Genomic DNA, 12,589 nt, shown 5'->3' with positions numbered 1-12,589 from the left:
TCTTTTCACAAAGTTCTCCCTGGCCCCAGCCATGGCTGTCTGCAACTGTCCTGGTACACTTGGGGACTTGTCACTTAACCTGTAGGTAGGATTATAATGAAGAGGAGGTTGTCTGCAGTGGTCGCTTTGGTAGCCACCTTAGTTAGATTCAACCATTTCCTGCCTTCAGGCATGCTGTACCTATCTCAATACAAACAAACAAGAAGAAATACAGACCAGACATTCAACTAGATCACTCACTACGCAGCATGAGATGGGATATGTAAATCAGGTCTGGTGGCAGACACCTGAAAGCTGAGGCTAGGGGATTGCAGTTTGCCTGTGCAACTTAAAGCGATCCTTCTCAAAAATAGAAGGGAAAGGGCCAACGATATAAATTTCTAAAATTAACTGAGCAACACTCAGGAGGCAGAGGCAGGCAGATCTCTATGAGGAAGAGGCCAGCCTGATCCACAGAGTGAGTTTTAGGCCAGCCAGGGCTACATAGTCAGACCCTGTCTCAAAAACACACGGGAAAAAAGTAACTGACAAGGGGTTGAGATGTAGTCCGCTGGTAGACTGCTCACCTAAATAGTGAATAATTCGTGAAACTCTGTTTTCAATATCCAGAACTCCCAAGAGACGGTATGCTAAGCTTTAGGCAAATGATTTTGGTGTCAATGTGGAATTTGAGCAAGAGGGAGAATAATACATTGATTGCAAAGTGATCAGTGAAGACAGATTAAAGGAACATGAATTCCTGATGAAGAATGGAGCTAGTGACTAAAAATAATGTAAGTCATAGACTATTTGGGGCTTGATTCTGACCCGTCCAGCAGGTCCAGTTATTCAAGGGTCTCGAGGGGACCTCCTCCTAAGAACCAAATGGGGGGTAGAGAGAGACGAGGGTCTTGTACGAGTAACGACACGGAAACCGTTCTGAAGTTGTATCAAGACCCCCAAAATGTATTAGCCAGGCCCAAGGTTTAAATACACAAGCAAAAGGGGAAGTGCCTTTCAGCAGGAAGGATGGGGCAGTAGAATTGCACAAGGAAACGGGGAAGTACAGATACTTATCAGCGGGAGGGATGGGGCAATACAAGCAAAAGGAGAAATATTTATCAGTGGGAGGGGGGCAATAGAATTGCACATTCTTAGGCAGTTACACCGGGAAGCAGGAACTTGGCGGTATCAGGGTATCTTGAGGTCAGGACATCCGGCGCTGACTTAGGGCTGGAACAATCTGTGGTTGTTCTCAGAGCGGTGTGTCGGTGGCCCGCTTTTGACCCTCTTTTCTTCTTGGGGGGAGAGGCCCAATTCAGAGATCAGGACAATAGCGTTGCCTTAATGGCTCCCAACAGATTCTTGGTGAGGCAACCAATACATCTTTGATTTTGTTTTGCTGGGTTTTAGTGTTGGAGGTGAGGTCTCACCAGGTAGCCCTGGAGTTCAAAGGGGCTGTAACTTCACAGGGACCTTCTGGTGCCTACATCCTAAATGCTGAAGGTCTTTGCCACCAAGCCGTTGAGGTAAAATGGGGCAGAGGCTATAGCTCAGTGGTAGAGCACCTGCCTAACACACACACACACACACAAACACACACACACACACACACACACAAACACATACACACACACACACACGCGCGCACACACACACACATACATACACACACACACACACACACACACACACAGGCCTGTACGCATGCGTAGACTGAGTCTAATCCCAAAACTGAAGACAGGAAATGGATTTGTGGAGGAAGGCATGAGATCACTAAAGGCTACTTATGTGAAACAATTGGGAACTCAGTATGAAGAGGAGACATGGAGATTGTTCACCTGCTATCTACTCATCTAGATAACTAAGGCAAGATGGACAGGACCCTCCTGCAAGAGAAACGAAACAAAGAACAGATTCTGGAAACGGTAGCACTTCAGGATTGATACAGTGACAAATGACCAGGAGACACCAAAGATAATGTACAGAAAGCATCCTAGGTGGGGACTGAAGCAACATCACCACAACAGGCTTTGGAGAGCATGTACTGAGCGTGCATAGGCACACACCTTAGCAGGGGTAGCTTCCGAACAGAACTCAGTGTGTTCAATGTACCAATTCCAAATGTGCACGTAGATATGAAGCAGTACCAGCAGAGGGTGCTAGAGAGGCCCAGCAAGGGAAAGTTGTTCCCTGGTTCTGATAGATGTTTGGGGCTATTGCACCCTCCAGCTGATGTAGCATGGGTGGCTTTTCTAGCACTCACAGCCTCAGGATTCCTCCAGTTCATGGGGCCACCAACACCCCTGCTGCTGCAATCCTATAGGATGCTTTTGTTTTGTTTTGTTTTGTTTTGTTTGAGAAAGGATTTCTGGGGAAAAGTAGCTCTCTGGCTGGTGTGGGACTCAGTATGGAGACAAACTCCCTGAGATCTATAACCGCCAGCGGCCACGGGTTACTGGGTTCCTGAAAGGAAAGCTGGGGTTGGATGGGAAAGACGGCGAGAGAAATAACGAGCCAAGACAAAGTTCTCTGATCAAGGCTCAGTGTTTAATTCTAAGGTCGGATTTGAAAGGGGGAAAACCCATCCCCCACTTTGCCAGGATCTAGTCAGGAAGACAAGCTGAGCTGCTCAGCAGGTAGTGGCAGGATGCTGCAGAGGTGACAGGACAATAGACTTCACCTAGATCAGAAGACTCCACCCTATGTGAGCTGGCCAACTGGCAGACAAGGTCTGAGCCAGCCTGCTCAAGGATGGGGGAACAGCACAGTTCCTCCTTTTTTATTTATTAAAAATTAGCTGGACTGGGGCATAAAATTTGCTTATTATTGGTTTTTATTTAATATATTATTATTATTATTATTATTTTCCAACTGGGAATTATGGTGGGTGGTGGTCTGTGCCTAGGTTCAATCTTACCTGTCCTGGAGGCCATGTATAGCTTGGTTGTGTTTATTTGCACAAACACGACCTTCTAGTGTTTATTTTGAACAAACACGGCCTCTTGGCACATGCCTCTGTCTCAGGTTGATAAAAGAGTCATAGAATCATCAGTTGCCCGTCTTTGACTGCCAGCCCTCATAGCACACCATTTTCCCATTCACACCAAAGCCGCAATATGCACTCAATGCATCTCTTCATAGATGAATAACTTCCATGACTGAGCCTTGCTGAAGGTGAACCTGTATGAAGGTAACTGATCTGCTTGAAATACAAAGTCAAAGGTTGCTTTTAAGCAACAGGATGAAGGCTGTCTTCAGGACTTCCCAAGCACTCAATTCAGTTGTAAATTAGGAACAATCAGACACAAGGCCTGGCCTCCTGGAGTAGGGGAAGTGGTTTTGAGAATCAACAGAAAAAACTGTAGCCTCCCCCAGCCTTGAAGCTGGCTGATTCAGACCACATTAGCACTGAGAATGAGACCACCTGGTGTGGAACCTTCCAACTTAGATGGCTCTATTGTTCTGTCACCTGCCCCTGCTCTTCTCCAAGACACTGCTACCTGCTGAGAGGCCCTTGAGATATTCCAGAGAAAGCATCTAGCAGATCACCTACAGGCTGGCAACAGGCACCAAGAATGGGTTGGTGGGGGATGGGCCTCCCCTCTTTATAAGCACGGACTCTTAGTAAATTTTGGGGGCCTTGAACAGAAACATGTCTTGGCCTCCATTATTTCTCTTGCCGTTTCCTTCCATACAGCTCTGGCTTCTCACTCAGGAACCCAGTTAAGTGTGGCCGCAGGCAGCTACAAAAATCTGTTACTTCTCAGGTATAGTGGAGACTATGATTCAAATTAACTCAGCTGGCTGATAAAGATTTTTAGTCATCTTCATAATTGGAATCATACTTACTAGAAGGACTCAGGAACTGTGTCCACTTGACAAACCAATCTTTCAGGCAGCCATCTGGCTCCATCTTCTTTTTGTGAAAAAACACAAACAGAACCTCTCCCCGGTATTGAAACAGGATCTGGACCATTCCGCGCTTTAGTTAGGCGGTTCCACCATTTAACCATGGCATATGAGCTGGAAGTGACTGGATGCCAGTGGTGATCCACTGCAGCCTGACCTTAAGCATCAGTTTGCAAAAAAAAAAAAAAATTAAAAAAATAAGACAAAGGCAAGATGTGCTTTTGATGACCTTGAAGCTATAAGACCCCAACTCAATGTGTTTCTTAAAAAACAAAGCCCAGCATGGAGTTCTTTGTTCTTTTGCCTTCATCCTGAGAGAATGATGACCACTGGGTGACCCACCCAAGCGCCTGAATCATTGTGTAAAGGACCAAGAATGTTTGCCAAAGATAGCCTGCAACCTTTCCATGAGAGATGAGCTGTAATTCACCATCCCCATTCTTATGATGTTTACTCAGCTTCCCCATTCTTTGTGGTCTTATCCTCCCCTCACTTTGCAGTTTATTCTTTAAAAACCCTGAACTGCAACTGCTGGGGGTTGATCTCCTCTGCCCCTGTGTGGGTTACGAGCTCAGCCTCAGCGTGTTGATTCCCAAATAAACCTCATGTGATATTGCATCAAGAATGGTTTCTCTCCAGTTATTGGGGCATCAGCTCATCCTGGGACTTGAGCGAGGGTCTCCCCGGAAACGGGGTCTTTCAGTTGGGGGCTCATCCGGGATTTTGCGGCCACCCCAATTCCCAGAGACCCCTCTTGGAGGTAAGATTCTGTCTTTTGTCTATGTCTTTGTCTGCCGGCTGAGTCTGAATTCAGTACTTTCAGTTTGCAGTCGTCCACTCATGAGAGCAACGAACGAACTCCTTGTCCGGGATGGAAAGGAGGGTTATCTACAGACATGTAAGGGGATAACCGGCTGCCACCCTGGAAGACGTCCCAGGAGGACAGAGGGAGCTCCAGGGACGCCTGGAGATTTCCCATCTGGGTGTTGCATTGGAACCTAAAACCCTCCTGGAGAGGAGAGATTTTGTGCCCACTCGGACATCTGGATCTATTTCTTGGTGTTGGAAGTCCCGCAGGAGGTGGGTCCTGGTCTCGGTCTTTGTAGTCTTTTTGTGTGTTTTGTTTGTTTTCCTGTATGTGACTTGGACAATGTGACAGACCATTAGTACTCCCCTTGAACTGATTCTTGACCATTGGACTGAAATTAAGACTAGGGCTCGGGGCTGGCGAGATGGCTCAGTGGTTAAGAGCGCCGACTACTCTTCCGAAGGTCCTGAGTTCAAATCCCAGTAGCCACATGGTGGCTCACAACCATCCGAAACGAAATCTGATGCCCTCTTCTGGAGTGTCTGAAGACAGCTACAGTGTACTTACATATAATAAATATATAAATCTTAAAAAAAAAAAAGACTAGGGCTCACAATCTACTTGTAGATGTCAAGAAGGGACCATGGAGAACTTTCTGCTCTTAAGAATGGCCAACTTGCCGGGTGTGGTGGCGCACGCCTTTAATCCCAGCACTCGGGAGGCAGAGGCAGGTGGATTTATGAGTTCGAGGCCAGCCTGGTCTACAAAGTGAGCTCCAGGACAGCCAGAGCTACACAGAGAAACCCTGTCTCAAAAAAAAAAAAAAAAAAAAAAAAAAAAAAAAAAAAAAAAAAGAATGGCCAACTTTTAATATTGGTTGGCCTCCAGAGGGCACACTTGATTTGATTGTAATTTCTGCTGAAGAGACCTAGGTCTCTCCCGACCAAGCACCCTACATTTTTGTCTGGGAAAATCTGGCACTGGACCCCCCCCCATCCTGGTTGAAACCTTGGATTCAGAAGAATAAGCCAGGCTCCCGAGTCCTAGCTCTCCATGACTCAGAAGAAAAAACTAAAGCAAAAACAGCAGAGCCCAAACTGCAACCCTAGGCTCCTCCTAAGATTTATCCTGAGATCGAAGAGTCTCAAAATGGCTCAACACATCACCCGCATAACCCCAATAACACCCCCTCAGATCTCTCAACAGGGTGCCATTGAAGGAGCAGCAGAGGGACCAGCTGCCGGAACCCGAAGCCGACGAGCCCAGAGCCCAGAGGGACCAGATTCAACTACTGCATTGCCTCTACGTACTTACAGCTCCCCACCAGCAGACCCCGGACAACTGTAGCCCCTTCAATATTGGCCCTTTTCCTCCTCTGATCTCTATAATTGGAATGCAAACATGCCCCTTTCTCTGAAAACCCCTCTAGCCTGACTAATCTAATGGAATCTCTCCTGTTCTCTCCTCAGCCCACTTGGGATGAATGTCAGCAGCTTTTACAGATCATATTTACCACTGAGGAAAAGGAAAGAATTCTGCTGGAGGCACGAAAGAACATGCTGGGGGCTAATGGACAACCAACGCAACTCCAGAAGAAAATAGATGCAGGCTTCCCCCTGAATCGTCCTAACTGGGACCCTAGCATGCCAGAAGGTAGGGAGTGGCTCTGGTGGCAGGTCTAAAAGGGGCTGGCAGACGCCGCACCAATTTGGCCAAGGTAAGAGAAATTCTACAAGAGGAAAAGGAACCCCCAGCTATGTTTGTAGAGCGCCTCTTAGAAGTAGATGGGCGCTATACCCCCTATGATCCTACATCAGAGGGCCAACAGGCAGCAGTTGCCATGGCTTTTATTGGGCAGTCTGCTTTTGACATTAGGAGAAGGCTACAATGCCTAGAAGGTCTGCAAACATTTTCTTTGTAAGGCCTGGTTAAGGAAGCAGAGGAAGTGTACCATAAGAGAGAGACTGAGGAAGAAAAAAGAGAGAGAGAAGAAGGAGGCTGAGGCAAGAGAAGATAGACAAGATAGAAGGCAGGAAAGAAATTTAACTAGGATTTTGGCTGCATTTGTAGGCAATAAGGAAGTTTATAGAAAAGGAGGAGGAAATAGACAGACAGTGTACCAGGACAACACAGGGTGGAGAAGACCTCGGAATCCTGAAAGACCTTCATGACCACCTCTAAATAAGGATCAATGTGCATACTCTAAAGAAAAGGGACACTGGGCAAGAGACTGCCCCAAGAAAAAGACAGACACCGGGCCGCCCAAGATTCTCACCCTAGAGGATGAGGATTAGGGGAGACAGGGCTCATACCCCCTCCCTGAGCCTAGGGTAACCCTAAGTGTGGAGGAGACCCCTATGGATTTCCTTGTTGATAGTGGAGCAGAATTTTCGGTCCTGAAAGAGCCACTGGGAAAATTAAGAAACAAGAAAACCATAGTGATTGGGGCCACTGGTCAGAAGCCATATTCTTGGACCACTGATAGGAGGTTATTAGTCAGGGTTTTACTGCTGTGAACAGACACCATGACCAAGGCAAGTCTTATAGAAAACAACATTTAATTGGGGCTGGCTTACAGTTTCAGAGGTTCAGTCCATTATCATCCAGGTTAGAGCCTGACAGTATCCAGGCAGGCATGGCGCAGGAGGAGCTGAGAGTTCTATGTCTTCATCCAAAGGCTGCTAGTGGAAGACTGACTTCCAGGCAACTAGGGTGGGGATCTTATACCCACACCCACAGTGACACACCCATTCCAACCAGGTCGCACCTATTCCAACAAGGCCACACCTGGTCCAAGGATATCCCTGGTCCAAGGATATACAAACCATCACAGGAGGGTTGATCTAGGAAGAAGCCAGGTAACCCATTCCTCCCTTGTCATCCCTCAATGCCCCACGCCATTACTGGGAAGAGACTATCAAAATTAAAAGCCCAAATAAGCTTCTCCTCGGAAGGAACCACAGTCACTTGGCAAACCCCCACCTCTATCATTTTAGCTCTAAAATTAGAAGAAGAATATAGATTACATGAGCCTCCAGCCCCATCGAGAAAAGTACTGGAAGGGACCTGGTTAGAGAGATATCCCCAAGCTTGGAAAGAGACTGGGGGCATGGGAGAGGCAAAAAGGGTGCCTCCCATCATCGTGACAGTAAAAACCCAAGATGGTCACTCAGTCTTGCCTACCAAGGAAGGACAACAATATGTAGCTAAGCAGTTTACTGATTGGCCTAAGGGGCGTACCTGGGGGCTCAGATTTTACATGCAAGGATGGAATAATGGCTTCATTTTCCACATTTGTGTCAGGGTTGAGAGCCCTCCCACTATTCTTACTGGGCTGGGAAAAGTACAGGAGTTTCCTCCCGATGAGTACTACCACCACCCCTTCTCCCCACGATTCCCGAGCCCCAACCCTAGGGGACGATCGTTCCCAGCGCAGAAACCTCCAACTGGCCTCCTACTACTGGTGAAAGACTCTTTGGTCTCATTCAAGGGGCTTTTAAGGCTCTCTGTGTTACAAATCCTAAAGCTGCGACTTCATGTTGGCTCTGTTTGGCAGCCGGGCCCCCTTATTATGAAGGAGCGGCAGCAGATGGTTCAATAACTATGATTTCAGATGCAAGCCTCTGCCCCTGGGGGCAATCTAAGAATAGGCTCGCCTTAGCCGAAATTTCAGGATCAGGGAAATGTATAGGGGTTGTACCTCCTTCTCATAGACACCTCTGCAACCACACCTGGACTATTCCTGCTTCTTCCAGAAACCAATATCTTTGGCCTGGCAACCATTATTGGTGGGTTTGCAGCTCCGGATTGACTCCCTGTGTTTGCTACTGCTGTTTTCGATCGGTGAAAAGATTTTTGCGTGTTAATGCAGTTAGTCCCTAGGATATAATACCACCCTGACAAAGAGGTCCTAGATGCTTAAGATTTCAAAAATACTGGAAAGATGAGAGAGCCTATCTCCCTCACCCTCGCAATGGTCATGAGTTTGGGACTAGCAGCTGGAATTGGTACGGGAACCACTGCCTTAGTAACTGGACCCCAACAACTGAAACAAGGTCTAGAAGGACTGTAGGCAGCAATGAAAGTAGACATTGCCAGGCGTGGTGGCGCACACCTTTAATCCCAGCACTCGGGAGGCAGAGGCAGGCGGATTTCTGAGTTCGAGGCCAGCCTGGTCTACAAAGTGAGTTCCAGGACAGCCAGGGCTACACAGAGAAACCCTGTCTCGAAAAAACCAAAAAAAAAAAAAAAAAGAAAGTAGACATTAAGGCTTTAGAAAAGTCAGTCAGTTAGAAGAGTCTTTGACCTCGCTCTCCAAAGTAGTCTTACAGAATAGGAGAGGCTTAGATTTATTATTCCTCAAAGGAGGACTGTGTGCAGCCCTAAAGGAAGAATGCTGCTTCTATATTGACCATTCAGGGACAATTAGAGACTCTATGGCCAAACTCAGAGAAAGGTTAAAAAACGAAAACAAGAACAAGAAGCTAATGGAGGATGGCTTGAAGGTTGGTTCACAAAATCCCCATGGATGACTACCTTACTATCTGCCCTCCTGGGCCCTTTATTAGTTTTGCTTCTTTCATTTACTATAGGCCCCTGCATAATTAACAAGATAATGGCTTTCGTCAGACAGTGGGTCAGTGCTGTACAGGTTCTTATGCTGCACCAACAATATCAAAAAGTAGAACAGGCTGATACATGCTGTAATGAGTCAGAGGTTTAATTTTTCTAGTTCTATGATTAGGACTATTTACTAGAAGGAGTGGGGAATGTAAGACCCCAACTCAATGTGTTTCTTAAACCCCTAGAAATGAAGCCCAGCATGGAGTTCTTTGTTCTTTCGCCATCAGCGTGAGAGATGAGCTGTAATTCACCATCCCCATTTTTACGATGTTTACTCAGCTTCCCCATTCTTGGTGGTCCTATCCTCCCCTCAATTTATGGTTTATTCTTTAAAAACCGTCGACTGCAACTGCTGGGGGTTGATCTTCTCTGCCCCTGTGAGGGTTACGAGCTCGGCCTCAGCATGCTGATTTTCAAATAAACCTCATTCGATATTGCATCAAGAACGGTTTCTCTCGAGTTATCAGGGTGTTGGCTCATCCTGGGACTTGAGCAATGTTCTCCCCAAAACGGGGATCTTTCAGAGTCATAGAACATCAGTTGCCCGGCTTTGACTGCCAACCCTCATAGCTTACCTTTTTCCCATTCAGACTAAAGCCATAATATGCACCCAGTGCATCTCTTCATAGTGGTGAATAACTGCCATGACTGAAGGGAGCCTGTATGAACGTAACAGATCTGCTTGAAATACAAAGTCAAAAGTTAAGAGCAACGGGATTAAGGTTGTATGCAGGGAATGTCCGGTGCACTCTATTCAGTTGTAAATTAGCAATGATCAGACACAAGGCCTGGCCTCCTGGTGTGGGGAGGTGGCTTTGAGAATCAACAGAAAAACTGTTACTTCTCAAGTGTAGTCGAGGCTATGATTCAAACTAACTCAGCTGGCTGATAAAGATCTTTAGCCATCTTCATAATTGGAATCATACTTACTAGAAGGATTCAGGAACTGTGTCACTTGACAAACCAATCTTTCAAGCAACCATCTGGCTCCATCTTCTTTTTGTGAAAAAACACAAACAGAACCTCTCCCCCATATTGAAACTGGATCTGGATCATTCCACTTATTAGTTACGGGATTCCACCATTTAACCATGGCATATGAGCTGGAAGTGACTGGATGCCAGTGACAATGCGCTGCAGGCTGACCTTTAGTGTAAGTTTGCAAAAAAAAAAAATTTTTTTTTTCCGAGACAGGGTTTCTCTGTTTCAGCCTGGCTGTCCTAGAACTCACTCTGTAGACCAGGCTGGCCTCGAACTCAGAAATCTGCCTGCCTCTGCCTCCCAAGTGCTGGGAAAAAAGGTGTGCGCCACCACCGCCCCACACAAAAAATTTTTTTTTAAATAAGACAAAGTCAAGATGTGCTTTTGGTGACCTTGAAGGGTATAATTCCCCCTTATTTGTTTTTGAAAGAAAATATTGTTTTAAAGCTCCCCAATACCTTGTCTTTGAGGATTATAAAAAATCCCAGTAACATGGGTAACATTAAATTGTTGACAAAACATCTCAAATGCTTGACTGTAATAGCCAGGTCCATTATCTGTTTTAATCTGATTTGCAACACCAAGCATAGAAAAATAATGCAGGCAAAGACTAATTACATTTTTATTTGCTTCTCCTGTTAAAGTAGTTGCAGCTAGAAAGCCTGAAATGGTATCAATAGTCACATGTGCATGTTTTAATTTTCTAAAATCAGAAATGTGAGTATCCATTTGCAATAATTGGTTAAGCATAAGTCCCCGAGAATTAACACCATTATGTGGTACAGGTAGAACAAGGACACTGAGAACACTGTGAGGACACTGACAACAAGTCTTTACAATTTGACATGCACATTCTCTAAAAATACCAAATTATCATCTCAAGCCATAACTATTTTGATGATGTAAAGAATGAGATTATTTGGCCAATTGTTCTCGTGTAAGGCTTATACTCTACCTGGGATAAAAATCTGCTGTGGCATTGCCTTAGGGGGTCTTGTTCAGGGAGTCCAGGATGAGTTCTTAAACGTCTAAAGCCAGTCTTTTAAGGAACAGTACTTTGTCTTTAGTTGTCTATGCATAAACAATTGCAAATTTTGAGAATTAGCACTATCTAAAAAAGAAACAATTTCAAGCAATTGTAAGCCCTGATACACATGTGGGCGCACACGCACAGGCACACGCGCACACGCACGCACACACACACACACACACACACTCAGTCTATCAGTATACAAATAAAAGATTGATTTTAGCCTTTGTCTTTTATTATTTTTTAAAGATTTTATTTATTTATTTAGTTAGTTTATATATGAAGAGTACACTGTAGCTGTTTTCAGAGACACCAGAAGAAGGCATCAGATCCCATTACAGATGGTTTTGAGCCACCATGTGGTTGCTGGGAATTGAACTCAGGACCTCTGGAAGAGCAGTCAATGCTCTTAACTGTTGAGCTGAAAAAGTGTAACATAAAAACAAAAAGACTAGGTCTTTGGGCCTACGCTTGAGAATGTGACCTTTGTGACTCAATGCTCCAAGGCATGCTAATCATAAAACAGATAGCAACATCCTTCCACCAACCTGCTTCCTGGGTTCAGGGAGTGTTTGTTCAAAAAAAAAAAAAAAAAAAAAAAAAAAACGGAAAAACGAAAAACGGTCACCCTGACCTTTCCTGAAACCTGCTATGCAAATGTGCTATTGTTAGAGGCTCATAGAAACTGTCTTGAGAAATAACCACACAATTACCAGGTATTATTCCTTGTGACTTCCACTTCCTCATGACTCTTAACTGGTATTTTTCCTATTTTCCAATAACGCCCTCCCTACCCCCTTGAGTTGTGGTTTTTTTCCTTTAAATACCCCCTCCCCCAGCTACTCGGGGTTCCACAGTCCTCTACCCCTGCCTGGTGTATGACTGTGGGCCCCAGAGCCCGCCTGGAATAAAAAGTCCTCTAGCGGTTTGCATCAAGGCCATTTCCTGTGAGTGATTTGGGGGGTATCGCCTCTCCTGAGTCAGAACGTGGGAGAGTCCTCACTTGGTGGGTCTTTCAGAGCCATCTCTCCAGCCTGATTTTAGCACTTTAAAAACAGTGACTGCAGCACATAGTTCGATTATTTGGCCTGAAGTAGAAGGAAACTCATGAGAATAAACATGCGATCCAATCACATGTACTTCTCTCCCATAGAAGGGCTGTTTATAAATATAGTAGATGTACTCTTTATAAGATGCATACATAGACTTACAGGAAATACAAAAGCATGCATACAAGCAAATTTTAACAACTTATC

The sequence above is a fragment of the Mus musculus genome, chromosome 17 (assembly GCF_000001635.26).
Source record: "Mus musculus strain C57BL/6J chromosome 17, GRCm38.p6 C57BL/6J".
In the NCBI taxonomy this organism is placed as follows: domain Eukaryota; kingdom Metazoa; phylum Chordata; class Mammalia; order Rodentia; family Muridae; genus Mus; species Mus musculus.
This window is presented reverse-complemented; position numbering follows the sequence as displayed.